The 14,756-nt window shown below is 55.3% G+C and overlaps 1 pseudogene; it reads right to left on the reverse strand.

Moving 5' to 3' along the window:
* Positions 1-4,786: 4,786 nt before the first annotated feature.
* On the reverse strand, positions 4,787-5,601 carry LOC136374902 (olfactory receptor 6C74-like; annotated as a pseudogene).
* Between the last annotated feature and the right edge of the window lie 9,155 nt (positions 5,602-14,756).

Consider the following 14,756-nt stretch of genomic DNA (forward strand, 5'->3'; position numbering starts at 1 on the left):
CGACAGGAGCGAGGGCGGCGACAGGAGCAGCGGCGGCGCAGGCGACCCCTCGAGTTCCCCCTTGAAAGAGCTGACTAATAAAGGCCTTTCAAAGGAGCAGGTCTCCTGGCCCGTTTATAACACTCCCTGCCCTCACTGGGGCCCAGGGATGCTCCAAGGGACTTGGGGTTTTGCTTCTGACTCCTTGAGCAGCTTCTTCCACCTTCTCTCAGTGCCTGGGGCTCCTGGACTCAGCCCCAAATCCAGCGTGGGGCTGATTAAAATGCAGAAAGCCCTGAGGAGCTCTTTGTCTTTCTTCAGCTCTCTTCATGTCTGCAGGGCTTGTGAAGCTGCTTGGAGTCAGTTTGGAGTTCTCTTAAGGAGGAAGATTTCAAACTGTGCCTCATGACTATTTCTTTTTTTTTTTATTCAAGGGCATATTGTTTCAATTTTCAGATCTTAGGAGAGGTGACAGAAGCATTCCCCAAGTGATCTTGATGCTGAATGTCTCCTCAGGAGGTGTGGGCACAGAGAAGAATGAGCCCCTTGTGGGCTGATCCTGTTGGGACAAGCTGCTCCTCACCCCAACCTCAGCATGTCTGACAGCACTCACCTGGGACTGACATCCCAAAATATAGTGAATTCTTTTTCATTTTCTTGATCATTGAAATTAATTATTTTTTAAATTATGCCTTGGTTATTTTTAATATTTTTCTGTATTTTATTTGCTAATTTTATGATTTATTTTCAAAAATCTATACATTTTTAGCAACCAAAACAGTTTTTGTTCATTAGTTGTAATTAACACAATGCCCTTCTTTAATTAATTGCCCACTATCAGGTATTGATCTCTTCCTTTTTACACTAATTAGCTGCTTTTTTAGTCCTTTTGTCATATTTTTGAGCATTTTCTCAGACAGGGTAAGAGGGATCACTTTGGGGTGCATGGTGACATTCCTGGAGCACATTTGGAGACGGGAATTTGGAGAGCCTTGAGGGTCTGGGAGACACCTGGGGGAGCCGGGGGAGCACTTGGAGGGGCACTTTGGGATCCTGTCGGACAATTCGGGGTCCATGGGAGCACTTGGGGGTCCAGGGGGGCACTTGGAGGTCAGGGAGGGGAATCTGGGCGCCCTTCGGGGTCCGGGCGGGCACTTGGGGGGCTCTGAGGGGGCTCTCTGGGGCGCGGGGGATGATGGGAGTTGTAGGCGCGGGTATAACACGGGTTAACGGGGCCGCGGGGCATCACGGGAGTTGGAAGCGCAGCTCCAATGGCTCTGGGTGGGGCGCGGGGCATGATGGGAGGTGGAGTCACCGCTGGAACAGCGCTCTCTGTACACCGCGGAGCATGCTGGGAGCTGTAGTCCCGGAAGCGGCTCGCACGGAGCTTTTGGCGGTCCGGGACGGCACTTGGGGAACACTTTGGCGTCCGAGCCGCGACTTGAGGTCCTCAGGGGGAACGTACACGGTTCGGGAGCACTTGGGGGGGACTGTGGGAGCTAGAACCGGGCGCTTTAGGGTGCGAGGCACGGCAGGGGTTTTCGGCGCGGGACTGTGTTAGGCGGAGCTCTGAGGCCACGGGGGATGATTGGGGATGGATTCCCAGAAGTGGCTTTAACGGGCATCTGTGGGGTTGGGATCATTCAGGGATTCGGGGACGCTTTCGGGGGCTTCCGAATGGACGCTGGGGGGACATTTAGGGACGCTTGCTTGTCTGGGAGAGACTTAAAAACATATGCCGGGCAGATACCAGGGTTTTGTGGAGCGCGGTGCATGACGGGCATTGTAGTCCGGGCTGCAATGGGGCTCAATTGGGCCGCGGGGCATGACGGGAGTTGTAGGCAGAAAGGAAACATTGGCATTGACACCAGGCACCGCCCCGAGGTCCCTGGCTTCCTGGCGCTGATTGGCTGCGGGCGGTGATGGGCTGGAGCCTCGGCCAATGGGAGTGTCCGGAGATGGGAACAGCCCATTCAGCCCCTGCAGTCCTTCCCAGTACAGCCCAGTTTATCCCCAGTACAGCCTAGTGCTGCACCAGTACCCCTTCAGTCCCCCCTTTTACAGTCCATTTCATCACCAGTACAGCCCAGTCCCTCCCAATACTTCATTCCCATTCCCTTCCACTTCCCCCCAGTATCTTCCATAGCATGCCCCAGTATCCCCCAGTCTTCCCCACGGAGTTCCCATTGTCCCCAGTTTGTCCCAGTATCCCCCCGTATCACTCCCAGTATGTCCCAGTGTCTCCCACATCGTTCCCAGTGCTCCCCAGTATGTCCCAGTCCTCCCCAGTGTTTCCAAGGACACTTGAACTGCTCACGGTGGCCGTGGCACCCAAACCCAGCCGTGGGCTCAGTGCAGTGTCCATGGCCACAGCCCCCTGCAGTGGCCCAGGGCAGGTTGGAAGATGGTCCACCCTCACAGCTGGCCCAGGGCAGGGCTGGAGAGGTTTTGGTGGCACCTTGGGCTGGCACACACTGGAGGAGTGTGTCTGTTTTCAGTGGGGAAAACTCGGAGATTTACATTGCTTCATAAAATAGAAAACCCTTTTTTAGCTGAGCGCAGGCAGCTGTCCAAGCCAAGCAGGTCCCAGGTGAGTGAGGACAGACAGGATGGGCTTGGGGAATGTGGAGCAAGGTTGTCCACACTGGCTCAGACCTCGAGGCACAGCTTCTCTGACCAGGCCAGACCTCCTGAGGAGAGGCCCTGGATCAATATCAATCACAGAATGCTGCAATCACCTCTGCTCTAAAGAGAACAGGAACAAAACTTTAAACACCCTTTCTAACAGGAATGTGTATTTCTTAGCAGCTCTTTGAAATCTTTCTCCATAACTGCAGTAGAAAACCTTCCTGATGAAGTGCACCAGAGCAGAGGGAAATCAAGGCACAGCCATGGTTTGTCAGGACTTGCTTGATCCCAAGGAGCCCCGTGGTGCATTTGGTGCTGAGCCCTCAGGGCCCGAGAGGAGATTGCACAAACCTTTCCAGGAGTCCAAGTCAGAGGAAAGACCCAAAGTGTCTCAAAGCATTCCTGGGTCCCACTGAGCTCCATCCCCAACACAGGCTCCTCATGGACTCCTTGGAGAGAGAACTGGAGGCCAGGATTGCCCAAAACCCCCTCAGAGACTCCGTGTGGAAAGGAAAACCCAAAGTACCCTAAAAAGCCTTGAGTATGTCAAAGCATTAATGAGCCCCACTGAGTGTCAGTACAAAGCCTCTCTAGGGACTCATTAAAGCAGATAACTGGAGGCCATGAGAGCACAAACCTCTCAGAGAGGATTCAGTGTCAAAAAGTAGTACTTTACTGACTCTTGAGTACTTTGAGGCATTAATGAGCCCCACTGAGTGTTGTTACTGACAAAAAATATCAGGGACTAATTACAGCAGATAATTGGAGGCTGTGATTTCACAAACCCCTCAGAGACTCCCAGGCAAAAGCAAAGCCCAAAGTCCTTTGAAGAACCTGCAGTCCCTGGGAGCATTGAGGAGCCCCCAGGGCCATTCCTGACCAAGGCTCCCCAGGGACTGGTCCCAGCAGATCCCTGAGGCCACTGGGATGTGGGGGGTGCTGAGGGCAGGACAAGGGGGTGACAGTGCCCAGCCTTGCTGGGGCTGTGCCAGGAGGCCCCAGGGCCTCAGGACAAGGTGTCCCCTCCCAGCCCTTGGTGGCACAGAGCCTGCTGTGCCCCAGGGCACCAAGGCTTGGCTTCTCCTGGGCACTGCCAGCCCTGCCAGGGCCCTTGGCCATGTCCAGCACAGCTTGTCCTGCACTGTCCCACAGCTGCTGCTGTGTCCCTGCAGGCTGCACACTCCCATCTCGCTGCCCCCTGGCTCTGCCCTGCATTTCCCTTTCTCTTCTCCCTGATATCCTGGGATGGGAAGTGTGAGAGTGGTTCAAAGGTGTACCAGGGACGGTTTAGACTGCACAGGAGAAAGTGTTTCTTTACTGAGAGGGTGATCAGACACTGAACAGGCTCCCTGGAGAGGTGGCTGATGCCCCAAGCCTGTCAGTGTTGAAGAGACATTTGGACAGTGCCCTTAATGACTGCTTGAACTTTTGGTCAGCCCTTGAGTGGTCGGGCAGTGGGAGCAGACCATCATTCTGCCCTGAACTGCAGATCATTCCCAACGGGACCATCCTGGTCCAGTCTGTCCCATTCCATGGTCACACCTGTCCATGGATCCCTGCAGCAGCTGTGCTCAGACACTCGTGTGCTCAGCAGCTTCCCCTGGATTCCAGTCTCAGCAGCTGAGGCATTTGGACATCTGAGCCCCGAGGCCACAGCCCCATTGCAGGTGCTGGTGCAGAGCAGACACACCCCACAGCCCCAGACCCTTCAGTCCAGTCCCTGCGGTCACTCCGTGGCCGGCACCATTGGCAGAGGGGCTGTTTGGTGCCCTCCTCCAGCTGCTGCCCTCACAGCCCCGGGCTCTGTGCTCAGGCAGAACAGAGATTTGCCTCACACAGGAGGTAGAATTGAAGTTTCCTGAGAACACAGGACAGACTGCTCTGGTTGGGTCCTCTCCTCACCTTCCCACAAGTCCTATGCTGTCCAAAACTGCTCTTCCCCTCCATCCCATAACGTGTCCTACACACCATGGCAGCAATCCCCTTAGTCCAAATGGGGACCTGCTCTCAGTGACTTTGGGGTTTCAAACCCAGGCCCCAGGGCTGATGGCTGTCCCAGGAAAGGAGCTGGGACAAGGTGTCCATTGCTCAGGAGCTGTAATTTGGATTGTCATTTGTTCCTCTGAGCTCTTCTCTGTTTTGGAGATGGGCTCTTAATGAGCTGGTGGCTCTCCAGTGATTGGCCTGGGAGCACCAGAGCAGAAAATGAACTGAGTTTGTCGTGCTGCCATTGTTGGTGCCCTGCCTGGGTGTGCAGATGAGTCTCTTCTCTCTTAACCTGCCACAAGCCAGCAGGAGCACCAATCTCCTGAGGCAGCTGTGTTTGGAGACTGCACACAGAGGCACTGGTGTTGTGTAACATGATACCAGATTCTTGGTGTGGCTTTCCAGAAATGCACATCGGTTAGGGGAAAAGCTTTGTTCTTGCCCTGGCAATGGGTTTGTTCATGGCCAGGATCCCAGATTTGTTCCCAAGAGCTGCAGTTCTGTTCATCCTCAAAGAAAGATCTTCTGCAGGTCAGGTGTGGAGAGCAATGCAGCTCCCACAGGCAATGGATAAGTTGATGGGATGGGAAGAACACATAGTCAAAGCTTTCTTCTCCAGAGGCTGCTGGAAGATGCAGAACAGAGGAAAATGGTGCAGATGTCAAATGCCAGAGTCAAACATAAGTAACCCAGCATGACACATGATAAAAGTCAGTCTATTTTCCAAAGGAGGCTATTGTCGAAACAGGACAGTGCGAACAAGGGGGAGTTGTCAGAGAGGAAATGGGGGATCTTGAAGCCACAAGAAGACAGCTCAGAGAGGAAGAGCAGGCAGTAGCTCAGCAGGGCAAAGCCGAGGACCCAAGAAGCTCGAACCACGTGGGCACAGAGTTGAGGCTTCATGATGGCAGCGTAGAGCAAAGGGTGGTCAGTGGCCCAGTTACCCCTTAGGGGAAGGAGCTTTTGCTGCTCTCCAGCCTGGAGCCGCCCTGGCCCAGCCCCAGCCATTCCCGGGCTGCTGTCCCTGCTCCCCCGGGGCCCAGGTGGGAGCTGCCCCAGCGCTGGCCCTGGCAAGGAGCCTCAGCCCCGGGGAGCTCCCAGCTGTGTCTGCTGGGCTGCGGCCGAAGGGAGGCAGCGGCCGCAGAGCTGCGGGGAAAGGTCCCGGCCCTGGCTCCGGGCTGGGGCCACGGGCAAAAAGTCAACTTGCCACTTGTGGCCCACAGCAGGGAGGAGCGGCAATTGCTGGCTGAGAGAGACTCTTGCCAAGGCTCTGCAGGGAGAGGACACAGGGAAGGGCTTTGTGCTGCCGGGGCCAGGCCGAGATGGGACGTGGGCATGGACTTGTACCCTGGGAGGGCGGCCGGGCCCTGGCCCAGGTTGGCCCGAGAGGCTGTGGCTGCCCCCGAATGCCTGGAAGTGACCAAGGGATGGTTAGATGGGGCTTCCTGCCAAGGAGGGATGGGATGGGATGGGATGGGATGGGATGGGATGGGATGGGATGGGATGGATTGGTGTAGAGTGGGGATGGAAGAGTGGGGGTGGGATGAAGTTTGTCAGGGGTAGGGATGGGAATGTGGGGATGGGGTGGTTTGGACTTTTGGAGTGTGGCACTAGAGGCGGGGAGAGCAGGGGGCACTTCTGGGGATGGCTGGTGGTGCTTGTAGTAATTTTGGGGCCTTGAAGTGTGTTGTGGGCGGTTGCAGTGCAATTGGGGAGGCTGAGGTATAGGTGTGATGCTGTGGAGAGCTGAAGTGAAGTTGCTAGGATTTGGGGAGAGTGAGGGCACCTCATTCTAGGAAAGAAAAAAAGTAAAATATAAAAGAGAGAGAGGAAAGGAAGGAAGGAAGGAAGGAAGGAAAGGAAGGGAGGAAGGAAGTGTAGGAGCATCTGTGGACGGCAGGGAGAGGGAACTTTGGAAACCTGAGACACTAGAAACACCTGGTTTTATTGCAGGGGTCATGGGTAACAGGTTCTGCTTTCAGTCACCAGCCTCAGCTGAAGGGAAGCCCCAAGGACGGAGCGAGAGAGGAGCGGGGGGTAAGAAGTAAGAGCTAAGAGGAGAGAGCAGGTAAGAGAGCTGGCAGGGGTAAGGGAGGTGAGCGAGGTAAGGTAAGAGAGTAAAGTAAGAGGTGTAAGAGAGTAATTTTAGAGCAGTAGTTAGGAGTGTAAGGTAAGAGCGCGAGGTGCTTGTTGCAGTACATTTATCTCCTTTTGTGTTGAGTATTCTGATTTACATAGACCAACCAGTGCGAGATACAAAACCTACAAACTTTGCATACAGCTGTCTTGGTTTAAATAAACAGGTATCTGTCGGGGAAGACTGGAGTCTCCCTTGGAATGTAAGCCCCTCCCCCTTTTCCCCAAATTTTTTATATTTGCAATTAAAAGGCTGTCAGGCAAAGATTTTTGGGAATAGGTATAGCAGTCCTTTATTAGGGATATAAAACAAAATACAAATATTGTTCTACGGAAGAATAAGCAAACAGAGAAACAAACAAATCCTAGAAAACCCGGACAGAGTCAGAAATACAGCCTGACACCCGGTTGGTCAGGGTGTTGGAAGCTTTCCAAAGTAAGCCCTCCTGGAGTGGCAGATGTAGTTCTGTTGGAAGCAGAGATGGTCCCATGGAAAAAAGGTAGAGTAATGGTGAGATGGGTCTGGTCTTCCTCTAGGAATCTGGTGGAAAACTGAAACTCTAGTGACACCAGTGGCTCCTTTTATCTGGGTGAAGAGGGTTTGGCTCCTCCACCCTGGGTCGAGCATCTTACAATAGTATGATGTAATGAGTCATGTCATTGGTGAGCTTTAATGGTCCATTAACAGAAGACATCCCCATGGGAGTAGTGGAACAATGGCCAGAGATAAGCAACACTGACTCATCTGAGCAGAGAGAAAAGCAACACTGACCCACCCGGTTTTTAACAGCTGACTCCTTATCAGAGAAGGCAGTTAACTTCTCCCCAACTGGATTTCGGCCACTTCTGTTTTTAAGTACTCTTCAGTATCCTACACTTGATCTCCTTGGTAACTTATGGGAAAAAATTCTTTATAGTGAAAAAGGGACAAACCTAACCCCAACAACAGCCCATGAGAACTACCATATTACCATATCATTCTGTATTCTAAACTCTAAAGACTACTTTTCTTGTCTACCTTTTCCCTGATACCTTGGGGGGGCTACTCCCTTGAACTCTTTGTTTACTACCACCCAACCCATCACCAGCTAATCGCTGTCTCCCTGCCTGGCATGCCTACATCTCCAAACTAGCTTTCATTTCTATTTCACTCACAGGTTTTATATTTCAGTATCTCTTGCCAGGCAATCATATTTGTAGGCTCTTCCTGTCTCATCATTCAGAACAGGAAAGAATGAGGGCAGGAAGGTAGGAAGGAAAGCAGGAAGGCAGGAAACAGGAAGGCAGGAAAAAAGAAAGGCAGGAGGGAAAGGCTTTTTCGATCTGCAAGCTCAGGCAGGCAGTGGCCGATCTCAGCACTGCCGGCGGCACCTTCTCAGCAGAGACATTCCCATGGGTCATTTTCTCGTTCCTCTGGGTGGGGGGCAGAGGGATGAGGCCCACCAGAGCTGCTCCACACACTGGGCTGGGCTGGTGCCAGCCGGGGGCACCACCAGGAATACGTGGGAGCTGAGGGAGGTGGATGCATTGGGAGGTGTGGGGTGTCGATGCATGGGATCCATGGGACACGGGTGTGTGGGGGCTGCGGGACATGGAGATGTGGGAGATGTGGGATACGGATGCCTGAGAGTCAGTGGACAGGGATACAGGACAGCAGGAGGGGGCAGGGCTGTGAAAGGCCCTCCCGTCAAGGCCCTTGTGGTGGCTGCTGTCCATGACCTCGAGCACCACTGGGGGCTGCCGGGGTCTGTCCTCCTCATCCTGGTCCCATCTGGGGCCTTTGTAGGTCTGGGGGAAGGAGCCCTGGCCCAGGCTCCCCCCGGGGCTGAGACGGGAATGCTGCTGGGGGGTCCCTGTTCTCCTGGTCCCACCCCGTGCACGGCCCCAGCCCCCGTCACCATGTCAGGCTCTTGTCAGGGGATTGATCTTGTGGAACATCCTTTGAGGGAGGCTGTGGTGCTGGGGGGCAGGAGGGGACCCAGGGGGACAGGGGACACTGCTCAGCATGAGCAGCATTGGGGGACTTCTCTGGAGGGGACCTTTGGGAGGGAAACAGGGCACAGTGACTAATCCAGTGACCTCACACCCCTCCTGTGATGTCACAGGCTGCTCTGTGATGTCACAATCTGCTTGGTGATGACACAGGTCACTCTTTGATGTCATAAAGCATGCTGTGATGTCCAAGCCCACTCTGTGATGTCCCAGTACACGCTATGGTGTCATATTATCACCCTGTGATGTCACAGCCCACTCTGATGTCACCCAATTATGCTGATGTCACTGCTTGTTCTGTGATGTTTCAATAGCTCTGCGACATCATACACTGCTGCCCTGTGATGTCACAAACCACTCTGTGATGTCACAATCTGCTTGGTGAAGACATAGGCTGCACTATGATGTTGTAACCTGTGCTGTGATATCACATCCAACTCTGATGTCCCACCCTGCTCTGTGATATCAACACACACTCTGTGATGTCACAGCCCACTCTCTGGTGTCACACATTTCCCTTCTATGATATCAGAGCCTGCCCCAGGAATCCTTGGCACTGATTATCTCAGAGGAGAGGATTTCAGGGAGCCCAAAGGGCATCGTTGGATTTTGGCAGAGCTGCTGTGGAGACAGAGGGAATTCCACAGCTCAGTCTCTGGCCTGGGCTCTCCCAGGACCCTTCTGCTATGGGGCTGCTCAGGGTGCAAGAACAAGTTCTCTTGGGAAGGGCAGACATTCCATGAGATTTTGGCTGGGGACAGGTGCTGGGCTCGGCTCCTCTCTCTCTCTTGCTTCTGGCACCGGAGCTGGGGCAGTGCTGCTGTTGCTCTGGGGACAATTGGCTGCCATTGTGGAGTTCCACCCTTCACTGTTTCTCCTACCATGAGTGAGGGTTTGTTCAAAAATTGAACCCTTGAACTGGGACCTTTTCAACTCCCAATCTCACTGGAAAGGACCCTCACCATATACTCAGGTGCCACATGGGAGAACCCAGAGCCCCTTTGCCCTTCCCAGAGGACAGGTCTCCTGGCTGCGTGCGGCAGCTGTTTGCAGGAACCCGGCTGTGGCTGCCCAGCTCTGCTGTTTTCTGCTGCAACTTCTGGCTTTGTGCTACACTTGCACCTGACACCCCTTGTCCCACCTGAGCCCCACAGCTCCTGCTACAGCTTCAGAGTTTTGGCTACACTTCATTTGGCACCCTGGGGTGTGCCTGTCCCCGCCATTCCAGCTGCCACTCTGAGGATTCCTGGAGCAGCCCATTTTGCCATCTGGAGTGGCACCGTTCCCGGCTGTCCCCAGCCCCGTCAGTGAGGGAAGGAAGCTTCTCTCTCTCTCTCCCGCCGGCTGAGTCTCCATTAACCATCGAGAGAGAGAGAGAGAGAGAGAGCCGAGCTGGCGCCACAGCGCCCCCTGCAGCCCCGGAGGAATCATCGCACCCACCCTGCCCGGCCGGGAGCCACCAGCGCCCCTGCTGGCTGTGCCGGGAACTGCACCGCAGGGGAAGGGCCTGCAGCCCAGAGAGGGCTGGGACTGGGTTTGTGCTTTTGTTGGGGTTTGCTGCCGGTGTTGTTGTTTGTCTTGGTTTATATATTCTAGTAAAGAACTGTTATTCCTGTTCCCATATCTTTGCCAGAAAGCCCAGTAATTTCAAAGATGTAATACTTTGGAGGGAAGGTGGTCATGTTTTCCAGATGAGGTTCCAGTCTTCCTTGGCAGGCACCTTTAAAGCAGGATACCGTCCCATTTACAGCAGATTGTATGGCACAGTGTGCCCTGACTTGTAGGGCTGTCCAGAGCTCCTGGAATTGACTGGAAACTCAGCCCCAACCTGTGCCATTGACTCATTGCAACTGTCCAGGAAAAGTGGGTGGCTCCAGAAGACCCACAGGGCCTTGATGACATCATTGTGTGGGGAACACAGCAGAAGAGAGGTGTGGGACTGTGGACAAGAGAATCCAGAGCCTCCTGAGGACCTCTTTGGCCAGCAGAGCAATGAAGTTCCAGGGCCTTGTGAGGTTCCTCTGGTGGAGGAAATGTGCTGTGGGCATGTTCTGGGGTTTGTTCCTTTTCAGGGGCTTTCCCTGGAAACTGTTCCTTTTGTTACCCTTTGGATTCTGAACCTTGTTGCTGCTGTTAATTTTGTTCTCTCGTTGCTGTTTGCAGGAAATTGTCCTTCTCTCAGCCCTTTGGGACCTTTACCTTTTTTGCCACCACTGGCAGGGGGAGCAGCAGCAGCGCCTGGTGTTTAGTGTCAGCCCAGATTTGGAGAATCCCATTCCCAAAGCCCAAGAGAGCTGAACAAAGGAACACCACTTCTTCCAGTTTAACTAAAAAGCTGCATTTTTGCACCAATAACAGGGAAATGACTCCTGTGTTCCCCTTGCACTGGGACATGAGGAGCCATGGGTGTACATGGAGTGCAGAGAGGGGGATTGCAGAGCCACTGGGAGAACAGGGGTACTGGGAGATAGAATGGGAAACACCTGGATCTACTGGGAGCAATGGAGAGGCACTGGGAGGGGGAAAAAGGGAGCTCCTGGGGATACTGGGAGCACAGTGGGGAGGGAATGGGGAAGTCTCTGCGGGTGCTGGGAGCACTTGGATGTGGAATGGGGAGGCAGTTGTGGTCGTGGAAGGGGAATAGGGAAGCCCTTGGATATTCTGGGAGCTCTGGGTGCCCTGTGCAGCCTCACACGTGACCCCCACTTGTGCCCACCTACCCGTGAATGTTGGGCACCCACGGCAGCAGTGGACGGGGACAAACGTGTGGCTGCCCATGGGTGGGGTCCACCATTGCCCCCCAATTCCCCCAGAGCCCCCCAGTGCCCACCCATGCCCCGAGTGTCACAGCACATTCCCGTAGATGTCACTGGGTTCCCGTTGTCACCCACGGAGTCCCCGCAGCTCTGCATAGGTCACCTGGGGATCCTGGAGTGTGGTGGCACGGGGGGACACTGCGAGAGACACTGGCTGTGGGATCTGGGTTGTGGTGGCTCCCGTGGGTGACGTGTCCCTCTGTGTGTGTCCCACCCTGTACTCACCCCCCATCGGCTTGGTGCTCACGACGTGGGTGTACAGCACCTCCCCCTCCTCTGGGGGGGCCGGGGGATCTGGGGGGGCCCTGTGGGGATAAAGGGGATGTGTGGGTGAGACTGGGAGGTCTTGGGGGCTGGGGTAAAATGGGACGGTGTGGTTTGAGCCCCACACTCCACTCACCTTTCCTGGTGCTTCCTGGCAGCTGCAAAGGAAAGAGGGGAGGGCTAACTGTGGAGTCCCCAAGGCCTTCTCAGGAATCCTGAAATTCCACTGGACCCTCAATTTCTCCCAGGTACACCTGAGCATCTCTGATGCCCCCCAGAACTCCTGAACTGCCCCAGTGCTCTGGATCCCCTGAGTGCCCAGAATCCCAAGCCTGGCAGGGAGGAGGACCCTCCAAATTCCCCCAGGATCACATGAAAGAACCCCCAACATCCCTGGAAGACCCTCCAACACCACCCCAAATCCCTGAGGACCCTGAGCAAAGGCCTGAGTACTCAGCCCTGCCCAAGTCAGGGGCTGTGGGTGCTGCCCATCACCCCCACATTCCAGGTGGCCTCCCACCTCCCCAGGGCCCCCATTGTCACCCACCCATGTTGTTCCACCGGTGCCAGCCCACAGCTACAGCCACGAGCAGGACCAGGAAGAGGAGGGACCCGCCGACCCCTGAGGCCACTGCTGGGGACAGAAGGGACACGTCAGGGCCACCTGTCACTCCAGGGGTCCTGCAATCCCTGGTGACCCTTTGTGATCCCACCTGTATTCCAATGTCCACGTGGTGTCACCTCCAGGGCCAGCTCAGGGCTGAGTGCCCGGAACACGCGGTGCCCGTCCTGTCCCAGCTGGTTGGTGGCCACGCACTGGTAAGTGCCGAATGTCCCACATCGATGTCCTGAAGATCCAGGATGGAACCCTGGGCCACCTCCTGCCCATTGTGCAGCCAGGTGAAGGTGACAGGGGCTGAGCCCACCTGCACCGAGCAGCGCAGGGTCACGGGTCACCTGAGCGCACCTGGTGTGACAGGGGACCAGGGGTGATGGTGGCATTGGCCACGGGCACTGCGGAGACAGAGACAGGGCTGAGACCAGGGGGAGGGGCTGTCACCTGGCGTGGGGGAATGAAAGAGTTTCTGTGGTGGCACCTGGAGACAGAGGGTCTCCTTCAGCCAGGACAGTGACCCCATGGTGGTGGGGGCCATCATGTGCTGTGGGATGAGGGCATGTGATGGATGAGGGTGAGGGATGAGGATGGGATGAGGGTGAGGTGAGGATGGGATGAGGGCTGCTGTGTCCAAGGGTGGTGATGGCCGTCACCTCGTTGGGGGTGTGGAATGAATGGGTGGGATGTGATGGGTCTGATGAGGCATATCAACGGGGACATCACCCCATTCCCAAGGGTCTCACACCCCTGGGAGGGTCACACTCAGTAGGGTGAATGTGACTGGATGGGGAGTGGGGCATGTGACAGCTGGCATTAGGGATCCATGGCCTGGATATCCTGGGTGGGGATACCTGGACCCAGACGGTCCCAGTTCCCCTGGGCTGTGACACCCAGTGGTGGGGGCTGTGAGCTGGGGTGGGCTGCGGATGGTGTGGGGGGTTGAGGTGGAATGGGAATGTATGGAACTGGTGATGCCTGTGGCTGGGATCACCCCCAGCCCGAGGGTCCTGCTCGCCCAGGAACAGTGACATTCATTGGGGGCTCTTGACCACGCTGTCCCCATCACTGGCCCTGCACTGCTGTGGCCGCTGTCCTCGTCCCCTACATGCTGCAGCTCCAGGTGAGGGCCAGTGCCCAGCGGTGTGGCCGAGTCCCCCTGGTGCCAGGAGAAGGACAGGGGACATATCCTTATGGCCACCACACAGCTCAGCCCCAGGCAGTCACTCAGTGCATCCTGTGCCTCAGGGGTCTGCACACACAGGGACACCCCTGTGAGTAGTACCACTGCACGGGACACACAAAAGGGATTTGGGCCATGGGAGGAGTGAGGGACACCAGGGAGCAGGGAAGGCCTGAGGGAGGCGGAGGATCAGAGAGAGGTGGGGGGATCCCAGTGAGGAGGAAGGGGGCCCAGATATGGGATAGAGGCTTGGAAGGGACCCCAGGGAAATGTGCGAGATTCAGCCAGGGGATTAGTGCAGAGGGTTGAAGGGAAGCACAGGGAAGGTTTTGGGGACCCAGACAGGGATGGTGGGACCTGTGGACAATGGAGGGACCCCAGAGAGGGAGAGGTGCACCCAGGGAGGGTGACAGGACTGGGTGAGGGATGCAGGCACCAGGGAAGGTGCTGGGAGGACCCAGGCAGAGAGCAGGGAAGGCAGGGTGGCATGCAGGGGCTTGAGCAAGGCTGGGAGAGCTGGGAGGGCAGTGGGGGCTCCCCGTGCCCATCCCCACACTCACTGTGCACCGTGACACGGAGCAGGGCGCTGCTCTTCTGCACGGCCCCTCCCTCAGAGCGCACCTGGCAGCTGTAATTCCCCGAGTGGGAGACCCCCACGGCGGGCACCAGGAGCTGTGGGTGTTAGCGAGGAAAACGCATAACCACCGGAATGATTATGAGGTGCTTTATTGAAGAGCTCTGGGAGCCGGGGTACAAACCCAAATCCAACTCCAACGAGGGTCCAAGAAGGGCCCCGTATTATACCATTTCGTTACATAACTCTATGTTAATCATTAAACTTACATTGTTCTATTGTATACATCCAAGCATGAATTTTGGAAATACCTTCTTTACGATTCTGGTTTGAAATAATAATCATGTTTAGCTACCAAAAATCATTACAATTCGATCATCTATCTTATGATGATTAGGTACAGTTTCACCTGACCTAGTTTCCAAATACAAGTCGTCCCAATCTTCTCCTTCTCCCCCCATCCCGATTACCCAGGCAGAGTTATACTTGATTTGGTTAAAACAATGAAAGCAACACCTGGTTGCAGTGAAGCGGAGACTCTATTCCCAGCTTCTCTGGTAACCGAAATTATTAACCCTATCCTAA

This window comes from Sylvia atricapilla, unplaced genomic scaffold (genome assembly GCF_009819655.1).
Source record: "Sylvia atricapilla isolate bSylAtr1 unplaced genomic scaffold, bSylAtr1.pri scaffold_191_arrow_ctg1, whole genome shotgun sequence".
Classification (NCBI taxonomy): Eukaryota; Metazoa; Chordata; class Aves; order Passeriformes; family Sylviidae; genus Sylvia; species Sylvia atricapilla.